The sequence below is a fragment of the Engystomops pustulosus genome, chromosome 2 (assembly GCF_040894005.1).
Source record: "Engystomops pustulosus chromosome 2, aEngPut4.maternal, whole genome shotgun sequence".
Taxonomy (NCBI): Eukaryota; Metazoa; Chordata; class Amphibia; order Anura; family Leptodactylidae; genus Engystomops; species Engystomops pustulosus.
In genome coordinates, this window is record NC_092412.1 from 257,468,800 (window position 1) to 257,485,680 (window position 16,881).

Here is a 16,881-nt window from a genome sequence, read left to right on the forward strand (position 1 = left end):
ATGCATTATATGACACTATATGGTGTGGGATGTGCAGTATATGGAGGCATTATATGACACTATATGGTGTGGGATGTGCAGTATATGGAGGCATTATATGACACTATATGGTGTGGGATGTGCAGTATATGGATGCATTATATGACACTATATGGTGTGGGATGTGCAGTATATGGCTGCATTATATGACACTATATGGTGTGGGATGTGCAGTATATGGCTGCATTATATGACACTATATGGTGTGGGATGTGCAGTATATGGATGCATTATATGGCACTATATGGTGTGGGATGTGCAGTATATGGATGCATTATATGACACTATATGGTGTGGGATGTGTAGTATATGGATGCATTATATGACACTATATGGTGTGAGATGTGCAGTATATGGCTGCATTATATGGCACTATATGGTGTGGGATGTGCAGTATATGGATGCATTATATGGCACTATATGGTGTGGGATGTGCAGTATATGGATGCATTATATGGCACTATATGGTGTGGGATGTGCAGTATATGGCTGCATTATATGACACTATATGGTGTGGGATGTGCAGTATATGGAGGCATTATATGACACTATATGGTGTGGGATGTGCAGTATATGGCTGCATTATATGACACTATATGGTGTGAGATGTGCAGTATATGGATGCATTATATGACACTATATGGTGTGGGATGTGCAGTATATGGCTGCATTATATGACACTATATGGTGTGGGATGTGCAGTATATGGCTGCATTATATGACACTATATGGTGTGAGATGTGCAGTATATGGAGGCATTATATGACACTATATGGTGTGGGATGTGCAGTATATGGATGCATTATATGACACTATATGGTGTGAGATGTGCAGTATATGGCTGCATTATATGACACTATATGGTGTGGGATGTGCAGTATATGGCTGCATTATATGACACTATATGGTGTGAGATGTGCAGTATATGGAGGCATTATATGACACTATATGGTGTGGCATGTGCAGTATATGGATGCATTATATGACACTATATGGTGTGGGATGTGCAGTATATGGATACATTATATGACACTATATGGTGTGAGATGTGCAGTATATGGCTGCATTATATGACACTATATGGTGTGGGATGTGCAGTATATGGATGCATTATATGACACTATATGGTGTGGGATGTGCAGTATATGGAGGCATTATATGACACTATATGGTGTGGGATGTGCAGTATATGGCTGCATTATATGACACTATATGGTGTGAGATGTGCAGTATATGGATGCATTATATGACACTATATGGTGTGGGATGTGCAGTATATGGCTGCATCATATGACACTATATGGTGTGAGATGTGCAGTATATGGCTGCATTATATGACACTATATGGTGTGAGATGTGCAGTATATGGCTGCATTATATGACACTATATGGTGTGAGATGTGCAGTATATGGATGCATTATATGACACTATATGGTGTGGGATGTGCAGTATATGGAGGCATTATATGACACTATATGGTGTGGGATGTGCAGTATATGGAGGCATTATATGACACTATATGGTGTGAGATGTGCAGTATATGGCTGCATTATATGACACTATATGGTGTGCGATGTGCAGTATATGGAGGCATTATATGACACTATATGGTGTGGGGTGTGCAGTATATGGATGCATTATATGACACTATATGGTGTGGCATGTGCAGTATATGGATGCATTATATGACACTATATGGTGTGGGATGTGCAGTATATGGATACATTATATGACACTATATGGTGTGAGATGTGCAGTATATGGCTGCATTATATGACACTATATGGTGTGGGATGTGCAGTATATGGATGCATTATATGACACTATATGGTGTGGGATGTGCAGTATATGGAGGCATTATATGACACTATATGGTGTGGGATGTGCAGTATATGGCTGCATTATATGACACTATATGGTGTGAGATGTGCAGTATATGGATGCATTATATGACACTATATGGTGTGGGATGTGCAGTATATGGCTGCATCATATGACACTATATGGTGTGAGATGTGCAGTATATGGCTGCATTATATGACACTATATGGTGTGAGATGTGCAGTATATGGATGCATTATATGACACTATATGGTGTGAGATGTGCAGTATATGGATGCATTATATGACACTATATGGTGTGGGATGTGCAGTATATGGATGCATTATATGACACTATATGGTGTGGGATGTGCAGTATATGGCTGCATTATATGACACTATATGGTGTGGGGATGTGCAGTATATGGATGAATTATATGACACTATATGGTGTGGGGATGTGCAGTATATGGCTGAATTATATGACACTATATGGTGTGGGATATGCAGTATATGGCTGCATTATATGACACTATATGGTGTGGGATGTGCAGTATATGGATGCATTATATGACACTATATGGTGTGGGATGTGCAGTATATGGCTGCATTATATGACACTATATGGTGTGGGATGTGCAGTATATGGATGCATTATATGACACTATATGGTGTGGGATGTGCAGTATATGGATGCATTATATGACACTATATGGTGTGAGATGTGCAGTATATGGCTGCATTATATGACACTATATGGTGTGGGATGTGCAGTATATGGATGCATTATATGACACTATATGGTGTGGGATGTGCAGTATATGGATGCATTATATGACACTATATGGTGTGGGATGTGCAGTATATGGATGAATTATATGACACTATATGGTGTGGGATATGCAGTATATGGATGCATTATATGGCACTATATGGTGTGGGATGTGCAGTATATGGATGCATTATATGACACTATATGGTGTGGGATGTGCAGTATATGGATACATTATATGACACTATATGGTGTGGGGATGTGCAGTATATGGATGCATTATATGACACTATATGGTGTGGGATGTGCAGCATATGGATGCATTATATGACACTACATGGTGTGAGATGTGCAGTATATGGCTGCATTATATGACACTATATGGTGTGGGATGTGCAGTATATGGCTGCATTATATGACACTTTATGGTGTGGGATGTGCAGTATATGGATGCATTATATGACACTATATGGTGTGGGATGTGCAGTATATGGATGCATTATATGACACTATATGGTGTGGGATGTGCAGTATATGGATGCATTATATGGCACTATATGGTGTGGGATGTGCAGTATATGGAGGCATTATATGACACTATATGGTGTGAGATGTGCAGTATATGGCTGCATTATATGACACTATATGGTGTGGGATGTGCAGTATATGGAGGCATTATATGACACTATATGGTGTGGGATGTGCAGTATATGGCTGCATTATATGACACTATATGGTGTGAGATGTGCAGTATATGGATGCATTATATGACACTATATGGTGTGGGATGTGCAGTATATGGAGGCATTATATGACACTATATGGTGTGGGATGTGCAGTATATGGATGAATTATATGACACTATATGGTGTGGGATGTGCAGTATATGGCTGCATTATATGACACTATATGGTGTGGGATGTGCAGTATATGGAGGCATTATATGACACTATATGGTGTGGGATGTGCAGTATATGGCTGCATTATATGACACTATATGGTGTGAGATGTGCAGTATATGGATGCATTATATGACACTATATGGTGTGGGATGTGCAGTATATGGATGCATTATATGACACTATATGGTGTGGGATGTGCAGTATATGGATGCATTATATGACACTATATGGTGTGGGATGTGCAGTATATGGCTGCATTATATGACACTATATGGTGTGAGATGTGCAGTATATGGATGCATTATATGACACTATATGGTGTGGGATGTGCAGTATATGGATGCATTATATGACACTATATGGTGTGGGATGTGCAGTATATGGATGCATTATATGACACTATATGGTGTGGGATGTGCAGTATATGGATGCATTATATGACACTATATGGTGTGGGATGTGCAGTATATGGAGGCATTATATGACACTATATGGTGTGAGATGTGCAGTATATGGCTGCATTATATGACACTATATGATGTGAGATGTGCAGTATATGGAGGCATTATATGACACTATATGGTGTGGGATGTGCAGTATATGGAGGCATTATATGGCACTATATGGTGTGGGATGTGCAGTATATGGATGCATTATATGACACTATATGGTGTGGGATGTGCAGTATATGGCTGCATTATATGACACTATATGGTGTGAGATGTGCAGTATATGGATGCATTATATGACACTATATGGTGTGGGATGTGCAGTATATGGCTGCATTATATGACACTATATGGTGTGGGATGTGCAGTATATGGATGCATTATATGGCACTATATGGTGTGGGATGTGCAGTATATGGATGCATTATATGGCACTATATGGTGTGGGGATGTGCAGTATATGGATGCATTATATGGCACTATATGGTGTGGGATGTGCAGTATATGGATGCATTATATGACACTATATGGTGTGGGATATGCATTATATGACACTATATGGTGTGGGATATGCATTATATGACACTATATGGTGTGGGGATGTGCAGTATATGGCTGCATTATATGACACTATATGGTGTGGGATGTGCAGTATATGGCTGCATTATATGGCACTATATGGTGTGGGATGTGCAGTGTATGGCTGCATTATATGACACTATATGGTGTGGGATGTGCAGTATATGGCTACATTATATGACACTATATGGTGTGGGATGTGCAGTATATGGAGGCATTATATGACACTATATGGTGTGGGGATGTGCAGTATATGGATGCATTATATGACACTATATGGTGTGGGGATGTGCAGTATATGGATGCATTATATGGCACTATATGATGTGAGATGTGCAGTATATGGAGGCATTATATGACACTATATGGTGTGGGATGTGCAGTATATGGATGCATTATATGGCACTATATGGTGTGGGATGTGCAGTATATGGATGCATTATATGACACTATATGGTGTGGGATGTGCAGTATATGGCTGCATTATATGACACTATATGGTGTGGGGATGTGCAGTATATGGAGGCATTATATGACACTATATGGTGTGGGATGTGCAGTATATGGCTGCATTATATGACACTATATGGTGTGGGATGTGCAGTATATGGATGCATTATATGACACTATATGGTGTGAGATGTGCAGTATATGGATGCATTATATGACACTATATGGTGTGGGATGTGCAGTATATGGATGCATTATATGGCACTATATGGTGTGGGATGTGCAGTATATGGATGCATTATATGACACTATATGGTGTGGGATGTGCAGTATATGGATACATTATATGGCACTATATGGTGTGGGATGTGCAGTATATGGATGCATTATATGACACTATATGGTGTGGGATGTGCAGTATATGGCTGCATTATATGACACTATATGGTGTGGGGATGTGCAGTATATGGAGGCATTATATGACACTATATGGTGTGGGATGTGCAGTATATGGCTGCATTATATGACACTATATGGTGTGAGATGTGCAGTATATGGATGCATTATATGACACTATATGGTGTGGGATGTGCAGTATATGGAGGCATTATATGACACTATATGGTGTGGGATGTGCAGTATATGGATGAATTATATGACACTATATGGTGTGGGGATGTGCAGTATATGGATGCATTATATGACACTATATGGTGTGGGATGTGCAGTATATGGATGCATTATATGACACTATATGGTGTGGGATGTGCAGTATATGGATGCATTATATGGCACTATATGGTGTGGGATGTGCAGTATATGGCTGCATTATATGGCACTATATGGTGTGGGATGTGCAGTATATGGCTGCATTATATGACACTATATGGTGTGGGGATGTGCAGTATATGGATGAATTATATGACACTATATGGTGTGGGGATGTGCAGTATATGGCTGCATTATATGACACTATATGGTGTGGGGATGTGCAGTATATGGATGCATTATATGACACTATATGGTGTGGGATGTGCAGTATATGGCTGCATTATATGGCACTATATGGTGTGGGATGTGCAGTATATGGATGCATTATATGACACTATATGGTGTGAGATGTGCAGTATATGGATGCATTATATGACACTATATGGTGTGGGATGTGCAGTATATGGATGCATTATATGGCACTATATGGTGTGAGATGTGCAGTATATGGCTGCATTATATGACACTATATGGTGTGGGATGTGCAGTATATGGCTGCATTATATGACACTATATGGTGTGAGATGTGCAGTATATGGATGCATTATATGACACTATATGGTGTGGGATGTGCAGTATATGGATGCATTATATGACACTATATGGTGTGAGATGTGCAGTATATGGCTGCATTATATGACACTATATGGTGTGAGATGTGCAGTATATGGATGCATTATATGACACTATATGGTGTGGGATGTGCAGTATATGGATGCATTATATGACACTATATGGTGTGGGATGTGCAGTATATGGAGGCATTATATGACACTATATGGTGTGGGATGTGCAGCATATGGCTGCATTATATGACACTATATGGTGTGGGATGTGCAGCATATGGCTGCATTATATGACACTATATGGTGTGGGATGTGCAGTATATGGATGCATTATATGACACTATATGGTGTGGGATGTGCAGTATATGGATGCATTATATGACACTATATGGTGTGGGATGTGCAGTATATGGATGCATTATATGACACTATATGGTGTGGGATGTGCAGTATATGGATGCATTATATGACACTATATGGTGTGGGATGTGCAGAATATGGCTGCATTATATGACACTATATGGTGGGAGATGTGCAGTATTTGGATGCATTATATGACACTATATGGTGTGGGATGTGCAGTATATGGATGCATTATATGGCACTATATGGTGTGGGATGTGCAGTATATGGATGCATTATATGGCACTATATGGTGTGGGATGTGCAGTATATGGATGCATTATATGACACTATATGGTGTGGGATATGCAGTATATGGCTGCATTATATGACACTATATGGTGTGGGATGTGCAGTATATGGAGGCATTATATGACACTATATGGTGTGGGATGTGCAGTATATGGCTGCATTATATGACACTATATGGTGTGAGATGTGCAGTATATGGAAGCATTATATGACACTATATGGTGTGGGATGTGCAGTATATGGATGCATTATATGACACTATATGGTGTGGGATGTGCAGTATATGGATGCATTATATGACACTATATGGTGTGGGATGTGCAGTATATGGATGCATTATATGACACTATATGGTGTGGGATGTGCAGTATATGGATGCATTATATGGCACTATATGGTGTGGGATGTGCAGTATATGGCTGCATTATATGGCACTATATGGTGTCGGATGTGCAGTATATGGCTGCATTATATGGCACTATATGGTGTGGGATGTGCAGTATATGGATGCATTATATGACACTATATGGTGTGGGATGTGCAGTATATGGATGCATTATATGACACTATATGGTGTGGGATGTGCAGTATATGGATGCATTATATGACACTATATGGTGTGGGATGTGCAGTATATGGCTGCATTATATGACACTATATGGTGTGGGATGTGCAGTATATGGCTGCATTATATGACACTATATGGTGTGAGATGTGCAGTATATGGCTGCATTATATGACACTATATGGTGTGAGATGTGCAGTATATGGATGCATTATATGACACTATATGGTGTGGGATGTGCAGTATATGGCTGCATTATATGACACTATATGGTGTGAGATGTGCAGTATATGGAGGCATTATATGACACTATATGGTGTGGGATGTGCAGTATATGGCTGCATTATATGACACTATATGGTGTGAGATGTGCAGTATATGGATGCATTATATGACACTATATGGTGTGGGATGTGCAGTATATGGATGCATTATATGGCACTATATGGTGTGGGATGTGCAGTATATGGATGCATTATATGGCACTATATGGTGTGGGATGTGCAGTATATGGATGCATTATATGACACTATATGGTGTGAGATGTGCAGTATATGGATGCATTATATGACACTATATGGTGTGGGATGTGCAGTATATGGAGGCATTATATGACACTATATGGTGTGGGATGTGCAGTATATGGCTGCATTATATGACACTATATGGTGTGGGATGTGCAGTATATGGCTGCATTATATGACACTATATGGTGTGAGATGTGCAGTATATGGAGGCATTATATGACACTATATGGTGTGAGATGTGCAGTATATGGATGCATTATATGACACTATATGGTGTGGGATGTGCAGTATATGGAGGCATTATATGACACTATATGGTGTGGGATGTGCAGCATATGACACTATATGGTGTGGGATGTGCAGTATATGGCTGCATTATATGACACTATATGGTGTGGGGATGTGCAGTATATGGATGAATTATATGACACTATATGGTGTGGGATATGCAGTATATGGATGCATTATATGGCACTATATGGTGTGGGATGTGCAGTATATGGATGCATTATATGACACTATATGGTGTGAGATGTGCAGTATATGGATGCATTATATGACACTATATGGTGTGGGATGTGCAGTATATGGCTGCATTATATGACACTATATGGTGTGAGATGTGCAGTATATGGAGGCATTATATGACACTATATGGTGTGAGATGTGCAGTATATGGATGAATTATATGACACTATATGGTGTGGGATGTGCAGCATATGACACTATATGGTGTGGGATGTGCAGTATATGGAGGCATTATATGACACTATATGGTGTGGGGATGTGCAGTATATGGAGGCATTATATGACACTATATGGTGTGAGATGTGCAGTATATGGATGCATTATATGACACTATATGGTGTGGGATGTGCAGTATATGGATGAATTATATGACACTATATGGTGTGGGATGTGCAGTATATGGATGCATTATATGACACTATATGGTGTGGGATGTGCAGTATATGGATGCATTATATGGCACTATATGGTGTGGGATGTGCAGTATATGGATGCATTATATGGCACTATATGGTGTGGGATGTGCAGTATATGGATGCATTATATGGCACTATATGGTGTGGGATGTGCAGTATATGGATGCATTATATGACACTATATGGTGTGGGATGTGCAGTATATGGATACATTATATGACACTATATGGTGTGGCATGTGCAGTATATGGAGGCATTATATGACACTATATGGTGTGGGATGTGCAGTATATGGAGGCATTATATGACACTATATGGTGTGAGATGTGCAGTATATGGATGCATTATATGACACTATATGGTGTGGGATGTGCAGTATATGGATGCATTATATGACACTATATGGTGTGGGATGTGCAGTATATGGCTGCATTATATGGCACTATATGGTGTGGGATGTGCAGTATATGGAGGCATTATATGACACTATATGGTGTGGGGATGTGCAGTATATGGAGGCATTATATGACACTATATGGTGTGGGATGTGCAGTACATGGATGCATTATATGACACTATATGGTGTGGGATGTGCAGTATATGGATGCATTATATGACACTATATGGTGTGGGATGTGCAGTATATGGATGCATTATATGACACTATATGGTGTGGGATGTGCAGTATATGGAGGCATTATATGACACTATATGGTGTGGGTTGTGCAGTATATGGATGCATTATATGACACTATATGGTGTGGGATGTGCAGTATATGGCTGCATTATATGACACTATATGGTGTGGGATGTGCAGTATATGGAGGCATTATATGACACTATATGGTGTGGGATGTGCAGTATATGGATACATTATATGACACTATATGGTGTGAGATGTGCAGTATATGGCTGCATTATATGACACTATATGGTGTGGGGATGTGCAGTATATGGAGGCATTATATGACACTATATGGTGTGGGATGTGCAGTATATGGAGGCATTATATGACACTATATGGTGTGGGATGTGCAGTATATGGATACATTATATGACACTATATGGTGTGGGATGTGCAGTATATGGATGCATTATATGACACTATATGGTGTGGGATATGCAGTATATGGAGGCATTATATGACACTATATGGTGTGGGATGTGCAGTATATGGATACATTATATGACACTATATGGTGTGGGATGTGCAGTATATGGATGCATTATATGACACTATATGGTGTGAGATGTGCAGTATATGGCTGCATTATATGACACTATATGGTGTGGGATGTGCAGTATATGGATGCATTATATGACACTATATGGTGTGGGGATGTGCAGTATATGGCTGAATTATATGACACTATATGGTGTGAGATGTGCAGTATATGGAGGCATTATATGACACTATATGGTGTGGGATGTGCAGTATATGGATGCATTATATGACACTATATGGTGTGAGATGTGCAGTATAAGGATGCATTATATGGCACTATATGGTGTGGGATGTGCAGTATATGGAGGCATTATATGACACTATATGGTGTGGGATGTGCAGTATAAGGATGCATTATATGACACTATATGGTGTGGGATGTGCAGTATATGGAGGCATTATATGACACTATATGGTGTGGGATGTGCAGTATATGGCTGCATTATATGACACTATATGGTGTGAGATGTGCAGTATATGGAAGCATTATATGACACTATATGGTGTGGGGATGTGCAGTATATGGATGCATTATATGGCACTATATGGTGTGGGATGTGCAGTATATGGCTGCATTATATGACACTATATGGTGTGGGATGTGCAGTATATGGAGGCATTATATGACACTATATGGTGTGGGGATGTGCAGTATATGGATGCATTATATGGCACTATATGGTGTGGGATGTGCAGTATATGGATGCATTATATGACACTATATGGTGTGGGATGTGCAGTATATGGAGGCATTATATGACACTATATGGTGTGGGATGTGCAGTATATGGAGGCATTATATGACACTATATGGTGTGGGATGTGCAGTATATGGATGTATTATATGGCACTATATGGTGTGGGATGTGCAGTATATGGATGCATTATATGGCACTATATGGTGTGGGATGTGCAGTATATGGATGCATTATATGACACTATATGGTGTGGGATATGCAGTATATGGCTGCATTATATGACACTATATGGTGTGGGATGTGCAGTATATGGAGGCATTATATGACACTATATGGTGTGGGATATGCAGTATATGGAGGCATTATATGACACTATATGGTGTGGGATGTGCAGTATATGGATGCATTATATGGCACTATATGGTGTGGGATGTGCAGTATATGGATGCATTATATGGCACTATATGGTGGTATTGAATAAGACTTATATTGGCACTATGTGATGGCATCATGTAGAGTGTGTAGTATATAGTTGTATTATCTTGGCACTATATGATGGTATTATATAACAAGTACACAGTGGCGTAACTAGAAGAGACAGGGCCCCTCCAGCAGGCTACTGCAATGGGCCCCACTTCCCACTTAAAAAATATAAATACACTCATGTGCATATACACATACATACATACAGTGCCAAATGCAACATACATACAGTGTATACAGACACCATATACACATCACAGATACTGCATATATACATATTATGCTGGACATGTGCAGTACAATATAGATATAATGGTGCACATCCTCCATTCTTTATTGTGTCAGGTCCGATGGCGGGGCCCCCTGACACCGCTGTAGTTACGCCCCTGCAAGCACAGTATATGGCTGCATTATGTCTCCACTGTGTGATGGGGCAAAAGATTATTTGTGCACTAAGATGAAAGTTGAGAATACTCAGTTGATGAGACCTTTTATTGTACAACTTTTACCTTTTTTTTCACTGTGTGATGTGTAGTATATAGTAGTATTATCTTAGCACTACATGACGGTATTATATGACATATATAGCATATGGCTGTATTATTTTGCCACTTTATGTTGGTGTCATGTGTGATGTGTAGTATATAGTAGTATTATCTTAGCACTACATGACGGTATTATATGACGAATATAGTATATGGCTGTATTATGTCGCCACTTTGTGGGGGTGCCATGTGGAATTTGTAGTATATAGTTGTATTATCTTAGCACTACATGGTGGTATTATATGAGATATATGGTATATGTCTATATTATGTTGCCACTTTATGGTGGTGTCATGTGGGATGTGTAGTATATAGTAGTATTATCTTGGCACTACATGGCGGTATTATATGACTTATATAGTATATGGATATATTATGTTGCCACGATATGGTGGTGCAATGTGGGATGTGTAATATATAGTAGTATTATCTTGGCACTACATGGCAGTATTATATGACTTATATAGTATATGGATATATTATGTTGCCACGATATGGTGGTGCAATGTGGGATGTGTAATATATAGTAGTATTATCTTGGCACTACATGGCGGTATTATATGACTTATATAGTATATGGATATATTATGTTGCCATGATATGGTGGTGCAATGTGGGATGTGTAATATATAGTAGTATTATCTTGGCACTACATGGCAGTATTATATGACTTATATAGTATATGGATATATTATGTTGCCACGATATGGTGGTGCAATGTGGGATGTGTAATATATAGTAGTATTATCTTGGCACTACATGGCGGTATTATATGACTTATATAGTATATGGATATATTATGTTGCCACGATATGGTGGTGCATTGTGGGATGTGTAGTATATAGTAGTATTATCTTGGCACTACATGGCAGTATTATATGACTCATATAGTATATGGATATATTATGTTGCCATGATATGGTGGTGCAATGTGGGATGTGGAATATATAGTAGTATTATCTTAGCACTATATAAATGGATGTATAACGTTGCCACTTTATGTTGGTGTCATGTGGGATGTGTAGTATATAGTAGTATTATCTTGGCACTACATGGCGGTTTTATAAATATTTCCTATGGTGTTTGGTAAATTATAGGAAGGTTCTGCATAGAATATTCCAAAAAAAAGTGAAAGTATCTCCTGAAAGTATGGAAAAAGTTTTCCTTACAATGTATCTTAACAGTCAAAAAATAATGATAATAAGATGGGATTCATTTCTCGCCTCCGGTCAGAAGCTCCAACGTCCTCCGAGGAAATGTATCACGGATAAATAGAAGATCCGTCTCTCCCGGGGCCTCATTTACTTTAATTTCTCCACCAAATGTGAGAGCAAAATGCAAATCACAAACTGCTGCTCCGATTAAGATAAAATCGCTCCTTTCTTCTCCTCCACTCAAACCTCGTCAGGGTGCAGAACGCCACCGCGTCACATGACCGGCACCAAGGAGCGGCGCAGGAAGGCGGGGACAACCAATAGCCCCAAGGAGAAAATAACAAAGATTGTAAAGTTTTATTCTTCAATCAGTAAATGGGTCAAATATTATCACAAAGCTCCAGCGAGGCGCATCGTGTATAGAAGAGCGACACAAGTATGTGAGCGCCTGATAACGGTACAACTACATACCGCAAGAGCCTGATAATACTAATACATGAGGACAGGGATAGAGAAGAGAGAAGGAATCCATGGAGCAGTATTATAGTAGTTATAGTCCTGTACATAGGGGGCAGTATTATAGTAGTTATATTCCTGTACATAGGGGGCAGTATTATAGTAGTTATATTCTTGTACATAGGGGGCAGTATTATAGTAGTTATATTCTTGTACATAGGGGGCAGTATTATAGTAGTTACATTCTTGTACATAGGGGACAGTATTATAGTAGTTATATTCTTGTACATAGGGGCAGTATTATAGTAGTTATATTCCTGTACATAGGGGGCAGTATTATAGTAGTTATATTCCTGTACGTAGGGGGCAGTATTATAGTAGTTATATTCCTGTACATAGGGGGCAGTATTATAGTAGTTATATTCTTGTACATAGGGGGCAGTATTATAGTAGTTATATTCCTGTACATAGGGGGCAGTATTATAGTAGTTATATTCCTGTACATAGGGAGCAGTATTATAGTAGTTATATTCTTGTACATAGGGGACAGTATTATAGTAGTTATATTCCTGTACATAGGGGGCAGTATTATAGTAGTTATATTCTTGTACATAGGGGGCAGTATTATAGTAGTTATATTCCTGTACATAGGGGGCAGTATTATAGTAGTTATATTCCTGTACATAGGGAGCAGTATTATAGTAGTTATATTCTTGTACATAGGGGACAGTATTATAGTAGTTATATTCCTGTACATAGGGGCAGTATTATAGTAGTTATATTCTTGTACATAGGGGGCAGTATTATAGTAGTTATATTCCTGTACATAGGGGGAAGTATTATAGTAGTTATATTCTTGTACATAGGGGACAGTATTATAGTAGTTATATTCTTGTACATAGGGAGCAGTATTATAGTAGTTATATTCTTGTACATAGGGAGCAGTATTATAGTAGTTATATTCTTGTACATAGGGGACAGTATTATAGTAGTTATATTCTTGTACATAGGGAGCAGTATTATAGTAGTTATATTCTTGTACATAGGGGGCAGTATTATAGTAGTTATATACTTGTACATAGGGGCAGTATTATAGTAGTTATATTCTTGTACATATCGGGCAGTATTATAGCAGTTTTATTCCTGTACATAGGGGGCAGTATTATAGTAGTTATATTCTTGTACATAGGGGGCAGTAGTATAGTAGTTATATTCCTGTACATAGGGGGCAGTATTATAGTAGTTATAGTCCTGTACATAGGGGGCAGTATTATAGTAGTTATATTCCTGTACATAGGGGGCAGTATTATAGTAGTTATATTCCTGTACATAGGAGGCAGTATTATAGTAGTTATATTCTTGTACATAGGGGGCAGTATTATAGTAGTTATATTATTGTACATAGTGGGCAGTATTATAGTAGTTATATTCTTGTACATAGGGGGCAGTATTATAGCAGTTATATTCTTGTACATAGGGGGCAGTATTATAGTAAATATATTCCTGTACATAGGGGGCAGTATTATAGTAGTTATATTCTTGTACATAGGGGGCAGTATTATAGTAGTTATATTCTTGTACATAGGGGGCAGTATTATAGTAGTTATATTCTTGTACATAGGGGGCAGTATTATAGCAGTTATATTCTTGTACATAGGGGGCAGTATTATAGTAAATATATTCCTGTACATAGGGGGCAGTATTATAGTAGTTATATTCTTGTACATAGGGGGCAGTATTATAGTAGTTATATTCTTGTACATAGGGGGGCAGTATTATAGTAGTTATATTCCTGTACATAGGGGGCAGTATTATAGTAGTAATATTCCTGTACATAGGGGGCAGTATTATAGTAGTTATATTCCTGTACATAGGGGGCAGTATTATAGTAGTTATATTCCTGTACATAGGGGGCAGTATTATAGTAGTTATATTCCTGTACATAGGGGGCAGTATTATAGTAGTTATATTCCTGTACATAGGGGGCAGTATTATAGTAGTTATATTCCTGTACATAGGGGGCAGTATTATAGTAGTTATATTCTTGTACATAGGGAGCAGTATTATAGTAGTTATATTCTTGTACATAGGGGGCAGTATTATAGTAGTTATATTCTTGTACATAGAGGGCAGTATTATAGTAGTTATATTCTTGTATATAGGGGGCAGTATTATAGTAGTTATATTCCTGTACATAGGGGGCAGTATTATAGTAGTTATATTCTTGTATATAGGGGGCAGTATTATAGTAGTTATATTCTTGTATATAGGGGGCAGTATTATAGTAGTTATATTCCTGTACATAGGGGGCAGTATTATAGTAGTTATATTTTCTAGGGTAAAGCAATGAACAAAAGATGATATTCTTATTATAGAGACATCTGTGGTTGATGTTACTGTGAACCTTCAAGGGATATCACATAAATGATGACACATGTGAATACTCAATTGATGTTATGTGCTGTGTTCTGTTCTCTCTCGTTATCTCCCTATTAGTGGATGATGTAGAAATATAACCACACATGGGATGATTATTGAAGTGAGAGATGAATCCCTGTGAGACTACAATCTCAGAACAGAAGGGTCACTCATGGTAAAGAGATGAGTCATGATGGCAACATATATTGTTCTTTCTGTTTGGACAGACAGATCCTTTTATGTCCTTGGAGCTGTAATTTCCCGGGGGACAGTGTCCGGAGCTTCCTCCCACAGGGCTGAGCGCTCACCAGCGACACACAAGGCGCCAATTAAAATCAGGTCATTCAGAGGGGTCTCTGCACATTCACACTTATATCTGTGTTTTCTTAAACAGAAAAATTGTATAAAGTACAGAGTATCTATCTATCTATCTATCTATCTATCTATCTTCTATCTATCTATCTATCTATCTATCTATCTATCTATCTATCTATCTATCTGTCTATCTATCTATCTCCTATCTATCTATCTATCTATCTATCTATCTCCTATCTATCTATCTATCTATCTATCTATCTATCTATCTATCTCCTATCTATCTATCTATCTATCTATCTATCTTCTATCTATCTATCTATCTATCTCCTATCTATCTATCCATTATCTATCTATCTATCTATCTATCTATCTATCTCCTATCTATCTATCCATTATCTATCTATCTATCTTCTATCTATCTATCTATCTATCTATCTATCTATCTCCTATCTATCTATCTATCTATCTATCTATCTATCTATCTCCTATCTATCTATCTATCTATCTCCTATCTATCTATCTATCTATCTATCTATCTATCTAT